Source organism: Lissotriton helveticus, chromosome 12, assembly GCF_964261635.1.
Source record: "Lissotriton helveticus chromosome 12, aLisHel1.1, whole genome shotgun sequence".
NCBI classification, from domain to species: Eukaryota; Metazoa; Chordata; class Amphibia; order Caudata; family Salamandridae; genus Lissotriton; species Lissotriton helveticus.
The window spans coordinates 679,967,918-679,984,091 of record NC_136073.1 but is presented as its reverse complement, the minus strand read 5'-3'; positions in this window follow the sequence as shown (position 1 = coordinate 679,984,091).

Genomic DNA, 16,174 nt, shown 5'->3' with positions numbered 1-16,174 from the left:
AACATTGAAGCCTAACACCAGGTGACAGGAGTTGACTAAGTGCACATGCCACAAACACATCGTAACTAGAGGTTACCTTCTTCTGTTGGATACATCTTCCTGATGATCTCTCACTTAATGAAAGAGTCCCACAGCAGTACGCTGGCACCCTCCTCATGAGAGGTGGGACTAAAATGTGACAGTTACTGAAGGAAATTATGCACACCTGTCACTGTGTGCCTGACATTTGGAAGTAATCCTCTGCAAAAGCATGCCACCACATGGATGCCAAATGCAAAAAGAAGAGATGATGAACGGAATGCTGAACTAATCAAACATTCATCCAGTCACAGAACTGGGTTAAATCTATCGTTTTTTGTGCATGCCACGCCATTCCAGTTTATACCCAGCCTTATGCAAATCAGTCTTGACCCTGCTCCCTATGGGAACAGTCCAGCCCGAACTGCCAGGCCATGTCCTCCCTGGACCAGAAACAAGAATCATGGGGCCAGTTTCGGGGTATAACCCCTCATCAGCAAGGCTAGCTTGAATCTGGTGGCGTAGCAAGCATGGGTCTCATGTCTAGGCATATCCTACCCACTTAGGGTGACAAATGCAAAGAGAACAGCTGGTGGATGGAATGCTGAACCAATCAAACATTCACCCCCAATCACAGATCTGAGTTAAACCCATTGTTTGCATGCCACGCTTGGTCTAAATTGGGGTGGCGAAGCGAGCTAAAAAACGTTGATGGATTCAATCCAGATCTATGACTGGGGGCAGGTGTCTGAAACGTTTGTGTCCGTCCATCATCTCCTTGGGTTTGCTCTGTTCGCCTTAAGTTGCCAGGATATGCCCAGACATGGGTCCCTGGCTCACTTTGCAACTGGATTCATGCTAGCCTGGCTGAGGATGGGTGTTACCCCAAAACCGGTCCAAGGAAGCTGATTTCCGGTCCAGGGAAGACCAAGCTTGGAAGTTCGGGCAGGACTGTCCACACGAGGAACAGGGTCAAGACTGATTTGCGTATGGCTGGGTCTGAACTGCGGTGTGTAAGAAAGTGGCTCCATATATACTGGACCAAGTAAGGTACAGTGTGTATAGAGTCCACAATCCCCAGAGGTATAACAGAGGTTAAAGTCAGGTATGACCTTACTCTCTAAAGTGGTAGCTTGGTCGAGCAGTAAGGCAGTACCAGAGAAGAGTGTAAAGCATTTGTTGTACACACTCAATCAGCAAAAGGTTTCACACACTCAAGAACTGAACTACAGGCAAATTGTTTTTATATCAAAAGATGTAGTTGCTTTATTTTTAGAACCAACAGGTATCAAAATATACTTTTCTCAATATGAGTGACTTCAGGTAGTTACTTTGCAGGAAGGCAAACTTTGTAAGCACAATAGTTACAGTGGTTGCAATAGGCAACACAATTCTAAACACAATTTAACATTGAGCTCAATGGGTTTTGGTACATAAATGCAGTTGATTACTTTATAGATTACTTTTGAAACTCCAGGACTGGATCCTAAGCTGAAAACAGTTTAGTAAAAACGTTTTGGTTACTGCAGTGATTTTTAAAGAATATAAATGTATTTTCAAAGTTGACACTTAAAAACTTTTCAGTGAAAAACTAGCAATGTTATCGTATGGAAGGAAATTCAAGGCACAGGTAAAGTAGGTTCTTGTTACTTTTGTAATCCAGGACTGGACTCCTATGTTCAGTACTGGGGTCTCTACCTAAGACAGGTAAGTAATTACATTTTAGTAGTTGGTACGATTTTAAGGAATATTTGTAGTTTGCAAAAATAGACAAAAGAAATTTCACAGAAAAACAGTCAATGGTTTCGTTAGGAAAATTTTTTAGGTTACTAGTAAACACGGTTAGGATTACTTTTGCGGCTCAGTACTGGGCTAAAAGGTACAGTACTCGCTGCTCTCCTGATCACAGGTGAGTCGTTCGGAATTCGTTATTCGGCTGATTTTGGATGAATATTTTAAAGTTTCAAAACTTCACACTTAGAAGATTTTTCGAGTAAAACCATTCAATGTTATCCTATGGAAGGAAAGTGAGTTAACGGTTTTCAGGTGAGTACTCGACTGGTGAAGTTAACCCCTTCGCTGGGGGGGCGCTAGAGGGCGCACTACAGAATGGCCGCCTAAGGGTGAGGCTCCTGTAGCCTGGTAATTAATCCGGCATTTATCCTGATAAACCGGCAATGGAATTGGCTAAGATTGCGTGTACTTTTGAATTATAAATTATTCTACCCTCGGTGCAAATTTTATGTAAAACGGACTGCGGGAACTGCGGCGTCGGAGCCTTTGAAGCTAACCAGGGACTGGAGCTGGAGGTCCGAGTGTGGACGTTGCTGGGTACTGGGGCCAGGAAACACAGCGGCTGCACATGTGTAGTGTAGGCCGCACGGCCCTGCAGACGAGAGTAAGAAGAGCGCGGAAATCGGGGAGCGCACGCAGGTACATGGTGCGGAGGAGTTGAAATCACACAGTGCCTGCCTCGCGTTTGGATATAGTGGGCGCTCAGCGGCGGATGCATCAACTGCTTTGGGAGCGAGGAGCCCAGAGTGACGCGACCCACACGCAGGCACCATTGTAATCGGCTACAACAGCGGACTGCCGTCCATAGCGTAGGAGCGCTGCCTGTGGTCCTGAGGTGTGATGTTTCGGCACGGGACATTTGAGAGATGACGGTGAGACCACATAGTGGGCTGGATGGCTGTTGGTGCAGGCGGGGAGACTAACGGTGGAGGCGGCACATAGAGGGTGTGGCGCAAGGGCCGGAGAGGTGATTTTGGACATTTTTTGAACTTGTGGACGATCGGCATAGCCTCCACTTATTACTGGTATCCAGCAAGACAAACTGGGCGTATTGGACTGCGCCTGGGCAACACAGAAGTGTGAGCATTGGGCTGGCTAAATTGAATTGGCTGGCGGAGGAGAGTATATCGTTGGGCACAGTCACATTGTGGCCTAGCTGGCGAATGTGTTGTTCAAACCCCGCCGTAGATCCTGTACTGTGCCGTACCCTGGGTCTACTACTACGCCCATAAACATTGCAGCGGAGGTTGCCTTGGATAGTCCACACACACTATGGTCGCGACGAATGCGATAGCATAGCGCTGCACGAGGTAGTGCCTACATCAGAGCACCAATTAGTTTTTCCTGTGATTCCGATCTGCGACCAACTTTGGCCCTGGCACTGGGACGACACAAGCAGTGAGCTGCGACAAGGCACCCTCATGCCATCAGAAGAACCGTAGTGACAGAGGGAAGGCGGATATCAGCATTTGCACAGGAGTAGAATAGATTGCGTGACACCCGTGGGTGCGCAATAATGGGACGCCCGGACTCTCGCCAACCAAAACTTAAATTTGATATGCGAAAAAAGGCTCGACCTCCAGTCAGGACACTGCGCAGTCACAGGGGGCTGACCAGGCGACGGGTGGCCCATCCAATGCTGAGATGAATAACCAGCAGCTCTTACACGACATTAGGCAAGGATTTGCCACAGTGGTAGAAAAGGTGGATAAAATGTCGTCCCTAATGGACGCCATAGTACACAAGATGGACCAGCATGAGGAACGCATTGTGGAGACGGAACGGCGGATATCTGATAATGATGATATCACGGCGGGACATACGACACAACTAGCGCGCATGGAGAACCTACTGCGGGTCATCGCGGCGATGAATGAGGATTTGGAGGCCCGCAGTAGACGCAATAATATACGCATAACGGGAGTACCAGAGTCCACCAATACTGGACGTATGGAAGAATATGTTGAGAAATTGCTACTGACCGCTGTTGGTTCTGATGCCTTCTCCACTCAATTTATTGTGGAACCTGCCCACCGATCTCTTGGTCCTGTGCCGAAGCCTGGCCCCCCCCCCCCCCGAGGCCCATCATCGCACGTTTACTAAATTATAGGGATAGAGATGTGGCACTGCGAGCGGCCCATACTAAACAAACCCTAAATTATGATGGAGTGTCCTTTTCCATATATCCGGACTTCACGCCGATGGTCCAGGAAGAGAGGAGCAAATTCCTGGAGGTGAAGAAAAAGCTTAGAACTGCGCAGATAGACTACACCATGCTATATCCGGCCAAGCTTAGAGTGACCCACCAAGGGAAGCAAAGATTCTTTACTAACCCGCAACAGGCAGAAGATTACCTGCGAACTGAAGGCGGCGCAGCGTGGACCGTCGGGATGTGGTCCGGCGGCACAGGCCCGATCACCAGAGTTTGATGAAGAATCTTGAGGTGCCATCTCGAGGAATGGGAATGCCACCCCAACGGCTCTGTGCTGTTGGTTGGAAGTGATTTGTCTGTATTGCCGAGGACTAAGAACACGTGATGTCCATCCAGCCTACAGATTCCGGCTGTTCCGGTGGTAATGTATTCCAGGCCCCACTCCTCCTGCCTAACACAGCCCGGAGGTACCCCAGGTCGTAGGGCTTGGGGAGGGGGAGTGGCTGTGTAGCCGGCTAGAGGTGTTCCCCAACGGGTGTTCCCCCTGGTTCCAATCCATTGACTGGATGAAGACAATGTTGTGGATGGGTACGAAAGGAGGGGGGTACAGTATGCTGGCAAGTTGGGGGTGCTTCAGTGGGAGGGGGTGAGGGGGAGAGGAAGATTTTGCAGTTTTGCATATTACTACAGATTTGTGCTATTTGTTTATCATGGGATGAGAATGACTCGGGAATGTTTGAGGAGGGGGTGGGGGAAAGGGGGGTACTGTCTGACATGGTTGGGATATGCCAGTGGGAGGGGGTGGGGAGGGAGAGTATTGTTCTAATGGTGTGTGGATTCAGGTGCGGGTACATATCTCTATACAGCTAAGAGTTGTCAGGAACGGGAACATGATTGGTCTTATGTTATTGCTCTGTTATAGCGTGTCCACCAACAATGGGGACTGATGATGGGACTGGAAAGATATCAGTGCCGTCCTGGAATGTGCGGGGCTTAAATGATGCTAGAAAGGGCAGGAATATATTGGCATACTTGGACAGTCACAAAGTGCATATAGCTTTGTTACAAGAGACACATATACATCCACGCTCCAGTCACACGTTTGTGACTAGATGGGCATCCTTTAGGAAGTTCTCCTCATATTCTTCATATGCCAGAGGAACAGCGATATTGATTAATAAGTCAGTCCACTTTCAGGTACTTGGGGATATATTAGATTCTGACGGACGGTATGTGGTGCCGTGTTGTAGACTTGGTACTGACATTGGTACGATTGTGAATTGCTATGCTCCTAACGTAGATACCCCTGAGTTTTTTACTACACTGTGGGGCAAGGTGGTGAACATTGGCTCTATGCACATTATATGGGGTGGGATTTCAATGTAGCATTGAAGCCGGGAATGGACAGGTCAGATGGACGCATACAGTATAACGAACAGGCCAGGGGGGTATTGAGTGGAATTATAGAGGAGAGCGGACTGATAGACAGCTGGCATTTCGCTCACCCTATGCAACGAGAAGGGACACATTTTACGACATATGCTAACACATGGGCTCGCCTTGATTACTGCTTATTGTCCCGGGGTCTGAGTGTGGATTTGGGGACGGTGACACATTTGGCTAGGACATACTCAGATTACTGTCCGGTGTTGGTACAGCTTGGTATGCCTGGCTATGATAGACCGCGCTCGCTATGGCGGCTTACACCCACGGCACTACTAGACACAGTCTTTAGAACTGAGCTGGGTGAGGAGATCGCAGCGTTCTTTTCCAGGAACAAGGGCTCTGTAGACAGTGTGGAAATTATATGGGAGGCGTTTAAAGTTACAGTAAGAGGGTACTGTATATCTAAGAGTTTTGGGGTATTGAGAAACATACAGGATACCATCCGGAAGCTGGAGCTCGAACTGCGAGGCTTGGAAATACAGATGACACAAGGCGCTGATGCACGGATACATAAGGAATTTAGAGTTGTCACAATATGAAGACGAGGCGGCCAGGGAAGTAAAATTGAGGGGGAAACATTGGACTGCGAGGAGGTACTGCGAAGGGGGGAGACCGGGTAAGGTGTTGGCAATGGTCACGAGAAACCCACGGTTTGGCACACACATATTGAAGATTACTACTTCAGACGGTGGGGTGTGTCAAGATACTAAAGGGATACAAAACCTGTTTATGGCACATTATGGGCAGCTCTACACCACGCAACAATTAGGAGAAGTGAGATTTGAGGAATTTCTAGATGATATAGCACTATGTTGGTTAAGCGAGATTTACACAGAACATTCCTTAGTGCTCCACTCGAAGGGGATGAGATAAAGGATGCAATAATGTCGCTAAACAATGGGAAGGCAACAGGACTCGACGGTATACCTGTAGAGTTTTATAAATGCTATATAGACATTATGGCGCCGGTACTGAAGGAAGTATTTGAGGAATCGTTAGAGATTGGGGTGTTGCCTTGCTCAATGCGTGAGGTGGTGATAACGTCCCTTTTAAAACCCGGCAAGGACCCTGCGGATTGTGATTCCTATCGTCCGCTTTCGCTCATTAATTGTGATGCTAAAATACTTGCCAAACTTCTCGTGACTCGACTGTCTCTCATAATGCAGAAGATTGTGTTGCCGGATCAAGCTGGATTTGTCCCTGGCAGGTCCACTAATCATAACTTGCGCACTCTCTTCTCCCTCATTCGCACCATAGCTCCAGAGGTTCCGGTCGCTGCGATATTCCTTGACGCTACAAAAGCGTTTGACTCAGTTGAATGGAACTATCTTTTCACCATATTACATAAAATGGGTTTCCCCAAAATGCTTGTGGCGTGGATAGAGCTGCTTTACACTAGGCCTGTTGCAAGGGTGATTATTAATGGAGGATTGTCTACTCCGATGCCCATCACACGAGGCACCAGACAGGGTTGCCCTCTTTCCCCATTGCTTTTCGCTATAGCGATTGAGCCGTTGGCATGTCGCATCCGACAACTTCATAGAGAGAGCGCCTTTAAATGTTTTCAACGACAAATTGGAGTGCGTTATATGCGGATGACCTAACCCTGTATGTCGTGAACCCTCAAATTAATCTCAATCCCGTATTACGTGAATTTATGGTGTTCGGGCGCCTCTCAGGTATACAAATAAATTGGAAAAAATCCCAGTTCTTTCCACTCACCCCGGCGGTTACGCGATTTCCGTTTGATTACCCGCTGGAGTGGTGTGGGTCAGACCTCCGCTACTTGGGGATCATGGTATCTACGGATAAGGAAGAGACTATTAGATTGAATTATGGCACCACTGTTGCCAAATTGGCTGATAACGTCACCCGTTGGATGGCGTTGCCACTGTCTATGGCGGGCAGAGCATCCCTCATAAAAATGATGATACTACCACGTTTTCTATATCTCTTTCAAAATATCCCTTATTATCCAGGTGCATATTTTTTTAAACAATTGAGATCGGAACTCCTTCGGTTGTTTTGGGGCGGCAGGCAACCGCGGCTGAAATGGTCCATCATTACACAGCCTTATGGCAAGGGTGGATTTGATGTCCCAGACTTTGAGATATATTATATGAGTGCACAAGCGCAGTATGCGTATCATTGGATTATTCCGACTCCGTTTATGCCGCAGTTAGCGGCTGAGGATTGGATAGCACGGCCTTTTCCTCTAAATGGCATAATTCATGGCCCGGTAGACATTCTGGAGGTTCCGTACACCACGGTGACTTGCACAATAGATGCCTGGAGAAGGATAGCGGAGGTCCTAAACACCACTTTGCTGTACTCTCCACGTATGCCACTCGCCTATCATCCCCGTATGGTGCTCCTACAGGAAGCGGGCTTTCGATTAATGTGCAGGCGCCTTCAGATTAATACATGGGGAGATTTGTTTTTAAATGGGCGATTTCGCACGCAGGAACAGATGTTCCGTGATATACACCCCACACCTATAGAGGTTTTTTATTATGTTAGATTACGACAGGGGTTGAAGGAAGTACTGCTGCAATATCCGGATAAACCGGAAATAGTGCTACCACTACACAATATGCTTACGGCGTCAGATGGACGTCATCTGGTCTCTAGACTGTACAATACTATTAGAATGCAACGCAATTGTATTGAGAGTACTGCTTGCAGGTTATGGAGTACAGATACTGGTAGTGAGATTTCTGAAGAGCAGTGGAACTACTGTTGTCGCATTACTGCCAATATATTGTCTAGCTGTGGACTTAAAATTATTCATTTTAAATTTTTACAGAGGTTCTACTACACGCCGGCCAAAAAATTACGGTTCAAACTTGCAGATAATGATAGATGCGAAAGATGTCAGGCAGAGGGAGCAGGTTTTATCCACTTGGCAGGGGAGTGTCCAGGGGTATGTGAGTATTGGACTCAGGTACATGCTGCACTGCAGGTCATGCTGGAGGGGGAGATAGATAGGGACCCGCTCATCATGCTCCTGGGCTACACGTTAAGGATGCCCAAGCCCACCAGAAGGTTTCTGGAACTTGCTTTACTGCTTGCGAAACGTAGGGTTGCATGTCGATGGGGGAGGGGGAGAGCTCCGAAATGTAAGGATTGGCTAAATGACGTTATTTACTGCCAAGACCAGAATACTGTTTATGCCGAATTACAGCCTGTTCGGAGCAGGCCCAAAGATATTTGGGGTCCATTACAAAGGTATTTATTGGACCAAGCCGCACGACAAGGGAGTGAAGAGCTAGATGGCAACGATGATGAGACACAGATGTAGTTCTGATTGTTATATTTCCTTCCTCAGCCAGAGGGGTACACAATGGTGGGTGCGGGTGTACATTCTGATGCGTTCAAAGTGGACACGTTGTAAGTGCAGATGGGTGCTCTGTTTTGTTGATTAAGTGATACTGTATGCACGCTACTACAGGACTTCATCATTGAACTTTCATAAAAGACTCTGAATGGTCAGCCCTGGATTCAAAGACTGCTTCCACGATGTATAGTATGACACGTATTGTTGTAGGCTAGCATGGGCCGTTTCTTCAAATTGATTGTCATTTCTGAGAATGTACCAATATTTGGTGTTTGCAAGTTGTGAGAATGTATTGTTCATGTCTATTAGGAAAAAGCAATAAATAAAGTGTTAAAAAAAAAAAGTTAACCCCTTCGCTGCCAGGCCTTTTCCCCCGCCTGTGCCACGGCTTTTTTTGGCTATTTGGGGTAGTGCGCGCTGAGGCCCCTGTAAGTTTTGACCACATAAGGTATCCACGCCAAATTTGCGTCCTTTTTTTCCAACATCATGGGGATTCTAAAGGTACTTAGGGTTTGTGGATTCCCCTAGAGGGGTCACAGATATTAGCCAAAATACATAAAAATGTTGGTTTTTGGGTGAAAAATGACCTACAAATGAAAGCGCCTGGGTTTTTCCCTGCAAATGTTATCAAAAAAGGTTTTGTGGGGCTGAAATCACAATTTTCCCAGCTTTTAGGACATTACAGTCTTTTGTCAGAAAACCAACATTTGTTACACAGTTTTGGCATTTTTCTGGGACATAGCCTATTTTTTCTATTTTTTGTGCTTTCAACCTCCTTCCAGTTAATAGTAAAAATGAGTATGAAAGCAATAATGGATCCTGGAAAGCTATACATTTTTAGAAAAGTAGACAAAATTCTAAATTCAGAAAGGGGTCATTTTTGTAGATCCATCAAGGTTTCTTTATAGAAACTAACAGTTAAATATTGTAAAAATTGAAAATAAGTTGAAAAAACCAGTCTTTTGTGTCAACGTTTTCACCTTTAACTTCTTGTAATTATTACAGCTCTTTGAAAGCAATATACCGTTGCATCCGCTGGGCCTTCCTGGTTGTTATAGGACTTGTAGGTTCACCAAGAACCAGACGAACCCAGAGTCAAATACTGAGTAGCAATTTGCAATGCTTTTTATTATGTACCGGGTATATAGCAATTATTGTGTAAAAATGTACACATGGAAAAATCGGTATGAAAGACACCTATGTATTTCTGAAATGGGTACAAATTATAGAGTTTAGAAACAGTACATATATGCACATTTTCACAATTGGGAATACTCATACTAGCATGAGAAATATTGGTCATTTTTTCAAAATGACTTATTTTTTACACAATGTCTTTCATTTGGAAGACAGTAGCTTTACACATCTGAATTACCCTAAGTCTCTCGATAAAAATGGTACCTCACTTGTGTAGGTAGGCATAGTATCCACGACCGGAAAGGGCTCAAAACCCAACATGAACACACCACATTATCACAATGAAAATGTACCCTTTTTTTGCTAAGTGTGTGTCGCGTTGCGTATTGACCGCCCCAGCTCTCCCCTCTGCACACATATCGGAACCGCCATACTCACTTCCGGGCGGAAGTTGAGTCGCGATCTAGTCTTGGCAGGAAACCTCCTCCACAGTAGCGCTTCCGGGGGACTCCGCATAAACACTGCGGTTCCCGCCGGAACAGTGCTTCAAATTCTTCAGTTGCCGTCGGAGCTGCCTGCCGTGCCATCCGCCGCAGGTATCTCGGAGGACCTGCCGTGACCTCGCTTCTTGTTTCGAAGTACCCCAGAATGGTCCCGGATCTGGTAAGGCCGAATCGCTAAGTTCTTTGCCCAATTACTCGTGAGTTCTCCTATCGCCGGAAGCGCGTTTCCTACGAGTACTGGGCATTTTGGGGTTCTGGGGTTTGTTCTGTTTGCGCAGGAGCGCGTTTCCTTTCCATTTGTCTACACAGCGCAGGAGCGCTTTTCTTTTCTGTTGCCTTACGTCACAGGAGCCTTTTTTCATTTGTTGAACACCGCACTGGAGCGCTTACATTGGGGGTTAATACACCGCGCTAGAGCGCTTACATTGTGGGTTAATACACCGCGCTGGAGCGCTTACATTGGGGGTTAATACACCGCGCTGGAGCGCAGTTCCTGGTTAGCCTGGCAGCACGCCTGGCTCTGTTGCTACGTTCCTGTTCGACACTGGTAGTTGGGGGAACAGACTACATCGGAAGCGATCTCATTTCCCTATGTTCACAGTGACAGCAAGAACCCCGACGTCTTTTACAACAGGTAGTTGTCATATGATATGTGTGTAGAGGCGTGAGGGGGATTGGAGGGTGTGGGGATTGTTCCTAACTGGGTGTCCTTTTCTTTCCGATAGCACTCTTCCATGGTCCTACCCCTGCCCTGAGAAACACCCTACAAACCACAGCGCCTCCATTTCAACATCCTTGGCTCCTTTTCCCTGGTTCCATCTCATCCCTGCTGGGTTATTCTGATACCACGGGGTCAGGTGGGTTCAGGGGCGGTAGCTCCTATCGTCTCTGCGAGAACGCTCCACAAGCCAAGGTAAGCCTTGTGGGGTATCCGACAGTGTGTAGCTGTTGTAACTGAACTCTAGCTCTGCCGGCACCGAGGGAAACCTAGCAAACCTATACATTTTTAAAAACAAGACACCTAGGGGACTCCAGGATGGGGTGACTTGACTGCCTGCCACCAGGTTCTGTTACCCAGAATCCCTTGCAAACCTAAAAAATTGTTAAAAGAAACACATTTTCCCTACATTTCTGTGGTGGAAAGTACTGGAATCTGCGGGGATCCACAAATTTCCTGCGACCCCGCGTTCCCCAAAGTCTTCCGAGAAAAATGGTACATCACATGTGTGGGTTGGCCTAGTGCCTGCAACAGGAAACGGCGCAAAACGCAACGTAGTCACACCTCAATTTCGCAGTGAAAAATGACCCTTTTTTGGCAAAGTGCCTAGCTGTACTTTTTGAACCCTAGCTCTGCCGGCACCTAAGGAAACCTACCAAGCCCACACATTTCTGAAAACTAGACACCCGGGGGCTTCCAAGGAGGTATGACTTGCGTGGATCCCCCCCAATGTTCCCTTACCCAGAATCCCTTGCAAACCTCAGTTTTAGCTGAAGAAAATACGTTTTTTCACACATTTTTGTGTGGGAAAGTGTGGCATCACCGGGCTCACAGAAATTTCCTACCACCCAGCGTTCCCCCAGGTCTCCCGATAAAAATGGTTCCTCACTTGTGTAGGAGGCGCAAGCACCCGCGACAGGCAAGGGCCCCAAACGTAGTGAGGTGACATCAAAATGGCCTATCTCAAAACCACCTGCTTTTGCAAGGGGGGGTTCACCTGGGTTTTTGGCCCCGTGCTCGGCGGCCATCGAGGGAAACCTACCAAGCCCACACATTTCTGAAAACTAGACACCCGGGGGCTTCCAAGGAGGTATGACTTGCGTGGATCCCCCCCAACGTTCCCTTACCCAGAATCCCTTGCAAACCTCAGTTTTAGCTGAAGAAAATACGTTTTTTCACACATTTTTGTGTAGGAAAGTGTGGCATCACTGGGCTCACACAAATTTCCTACCACCCAGCGTTCCCCCAGGTCTCCCGATAAAAATGGTGCCTCACTTGTGTGGGAAGCCCTAGTACCCGCGACACGCAAGGGGCCAAAACATTTTTTGATAGGCAATGTTGATGCTGCCTCAAAACGTTTTGTGCCCTTGCATGTGCCCCCATCTGTCCTTCTGGGGGAGGGGGGCAGAAAGCCCACTAGACGCCAGGGATTTTTGTGAGAAAATTTCAATTAGGGTGGGGGCTGCCCAAAATGGGCATGCCAATGCCCCCACCCTAATTAAAATTTGCCCAAAAAAAATCCCTGGCGTCTAATGGGCTTTTTGCCCCCCCACCCCTCCCCCCAGGGGGCAGATTGGGGTCTACTGCCCCATTTGCCCCCCAGGGGGACAGGAAGGCTGTAATTTTTGCGGGGGAGGGGTGGGGGCATCGTCATGCCCGTTTTGGGCAACCTCCACCCTAATTAAAATTTGCCCGAAAAAAATCCCTGGCGACTAGGGAGCTTTCCCCCTCCCCCACCCGGGCGCAGATTGGGGGCTAATGCCCCCATCAGTCCCTCAGGGGGGGCAGAAAGCCCACTAGACGCCAGGGATTTTTTTGAGCAAATTTCAATTAGGGTGGGGGCTGCCCAAAATGGGCATGCCAATGCCCCCACCCTAATTCAAATTTGCCCCCAAAAAAATCACTGGTGTCAAGTGGGCTTTCTGCCCCCCGAAGGGGCAGATTAGGGGCCAATGCCCCATCTGTTCCCGGGGGGGGGGCAGAAAGGCTGTAATGGCGGCGGGGAGTGGGGGCATTGGCATGCCCATTTCGGGGAGCCCCCCCACCCTAAAAATATTTGAGCCCAAAAAAATCCCTGCCGTCAAGTGGGCTTTCTGCCCCCCCAGGGGGGCAGATTGGGGGCTACTGCCCCATCTGCCCCCCAGGGGGGGCAGAAAGGCTGTAATGGTGGTGGGTGGGTGGGGACATTGGCATGTCCGTTTTAGGCAGCACCACCCAAAAGAAAACTTCAAAAAACAAATCCCTAGTGTTTAGTGGGCTTTCTGCACCCCCGAAGGGGCAGATTAGGGCCAATGCCCCATCTGCCCCCCGGGGGGGGGGGCAGAAAGACTAATGACTGTGGGGGGGGGCATGGGCATGCCCGCTTTGGGCAGCCCCCACCCTCATTTTAAATGTACTTAAAAATCCCTGGTGTCTAGTGGGCTTTTTGCCCCCCCCAGGGGGGGCAGATTGGGGGCTACTGCCCCCATCTGCCATGGGGGGGCAGAAAGACTGTAATGATTGTGGGGGTGGGGGCATGGGCATGTCCATTTTGGGCAGCCCCCACCCTTATTTTAAATGTACTTAAAAATTCCTGGTGTCTAGAGGGCTTTTTGCCCCCCGGGGGGGGGCATATTGGGGGCTACTGCCCCCATCTGCCCCCCCGAAGGGGGCAAAAAGACTAAATTTTGCCAAATAATATTGGGGGGAGCAAATGCCCTTGCCCAAGGGGCCGCTCCCCCCTCCCTGGTGTCTAGTGGGTGGATCCCAGCTTGGGGATCGCCCTCCTGTGGCGATCCCAAGCAGGGATCCACTGGGGAGGGGTGCCATAGGAAAGGGGAGATTCTCACCTTTCCAACGATACCTCTCCCGTCTTTCTACATGCTCAGGGGGCTGAGATAACCCCCTGAGCACGAAGAAAGGGAAACTGAAATGAGCCTCTTGGCTCATTTCAGTTTCGGTTTCACTGAAATGACGTCAGCGCGACGTGCGCGCTGATCGTCATTTCAGGGAAACCAGGGGGGGGGGGCTCGGGAGCTGCCCCCCCCCCCGCTTCTCCAGCTCCCGAGGCTATTTTGGTAAAAAGGGAATCCCTCTGGTGCCCGCACCAGAGAGATTTCCCAGGGGATATTCCATGACGAGCTGGACTCGTCATGGGCACAGGAGCATTGTGTCCAGCTCGTCATGGGCATACAAGGGGTTAAGGTTCTGGGCATAGACTCAAAGGTCCCCCAGGGTCAGGTAGGTACAATTGGTCACCCTCTGTGGCACAGGGAAAGCCGGGTGCAGAGGTAGTTAGGCCCAATGTTATCCAACGAGAGGCAGGGGGCCTTCAGTTGGTGGCTGCTGGCTAGCAGGCCACATGGCTGTGGGAGCTGGGCTCCTGGTCATTTGTTCAGGGCAAATGGGGAAGTAGTATAGGACAAAGGTGGCACTGCCAGAGGCACTCGGGTGGCTGGGTGCAGGGTGCTTTTGAGCCGTCGGGCACTCAATGTTATTCAAGGGAGATCTTGGAAAGGGAACCAAGGCTGCAGGCTCGGGGACGGAGGATCTTCTGGTGCAACCAACACTTCGAGGGGTAAGTTGGGATCTTGGAGGATAGGTAGGGACCCAGGAGCTGGGCACAGGGGCCCGTGGGGCGCCGGGTGCAGGGGTGTCTTTTGAGGTCGGGAAATCTTATCCCCTGCTGGTCGCGGTCGGAGGGGTCCTTTGTCCTGAGGCTGCAGGCATTGTTGGGGTCGTCGAGGATGGTCCTTGGGCACTGGATTCACTCGAGCAAAGGCCAGGCTTGGCGGGTGCAGAGTGTGCAGGGTTCGTGGTTCCGGGCTGATGCCAGGGCTTGTTACTTGCTTTGAGCAGTACCACTGCTCACGGGAGACCCAGGTAGTAAGAGTCACAAGGCAGCCAAGTCCTCCGGGATTTTGGAGGTTGCTGAGCACTGGAGACGCCGGGGTTTAGCAGGAGCAGGTTCGAGGGTCAACAGGCCTGTAGAGCTGGGGCCAAATCAGTTGGTGTCTTCCTCTTTTTAGCAGCTGCACTGCAGGTCTTCTTGTTCCTTGTTCTTATTTCTTGTTTCGGAATCTGGATCTAAGAAAGGAAGGTTCAGGGTGCCCCTCAATACTAAATTTAGGGGCGTTACAGGAAGGGCAAAGGCAGGGACCAATGGGTCCCTGTCCTGGGGTGGGTACAACCCCTAGCCTGCTCCTCTCCTGTGAGAGGGGGGCAGGAACCTAGCTGTTATTGGGCAGGGCTCCCCATCTTCAAGATGGCCAGAGCCCGGGGTCGTGCTTCACCTCGCCTCTCCCACCTGAGGGTGAGTTGGCACAGGCTGACACCCCCCCTTTTTGACGTAGGGTTTCCACGCCAGTTTTCCCACCAAAGTGGGGGTCAGAACTGGTGGGTGAGGTTCCGTGACGATTTTACTCGTGTTTGTAAACATTGTCGTAAATACATAATTTCGGTATCAGTGAACCGCAAATGATCCATTTAGTATATCCTGGTGTTTTCGCTATGCTACGAGCAAGAGCACTCCTGTTACCAACACATTTGTGATTTACCCATGACATCCATCTTAGAACACGGAAGCCATTTTGTATTCCTTGCCCTCACATAGTCAATGGACACGCAATGACCTCTTTTTATTTAAGGACACGTAGGCCTTAACCGGCGATTCACCTTGCGAGTGACACGTGCACCTTAGGCCAGCAACGCTGTAGAAGCATGACTCGGCAAGAACTGCCTCCCCAGCCTGAGGCCAGTCCTGCTATACTGGTTCTTGTGTTCGTTGGCCTGATCATGATTAGGCGGCCGAAGCTGGTAACCGTGCCCATTTACGACCCACAAAAATTTCTTATCCTGTCTTTCTATCTTCTGCACCTGGCTCTGCTCCTTTCCTTCTGGGCCTTTATTAGGGGGAGGTAACGAAATTTACGATGAGGCGGTCCGGGTCTTGAATGAAGAATTGACATGGGATTATGATGGACTAGTGGGAACCCCTCATTCGTAATGTTTTGACATCAGATACTGTTGACGATTCCTGTGCAAACGCCAAATATTTATTGTTTAAGACACGAATGTTTAGAACTGTGGTA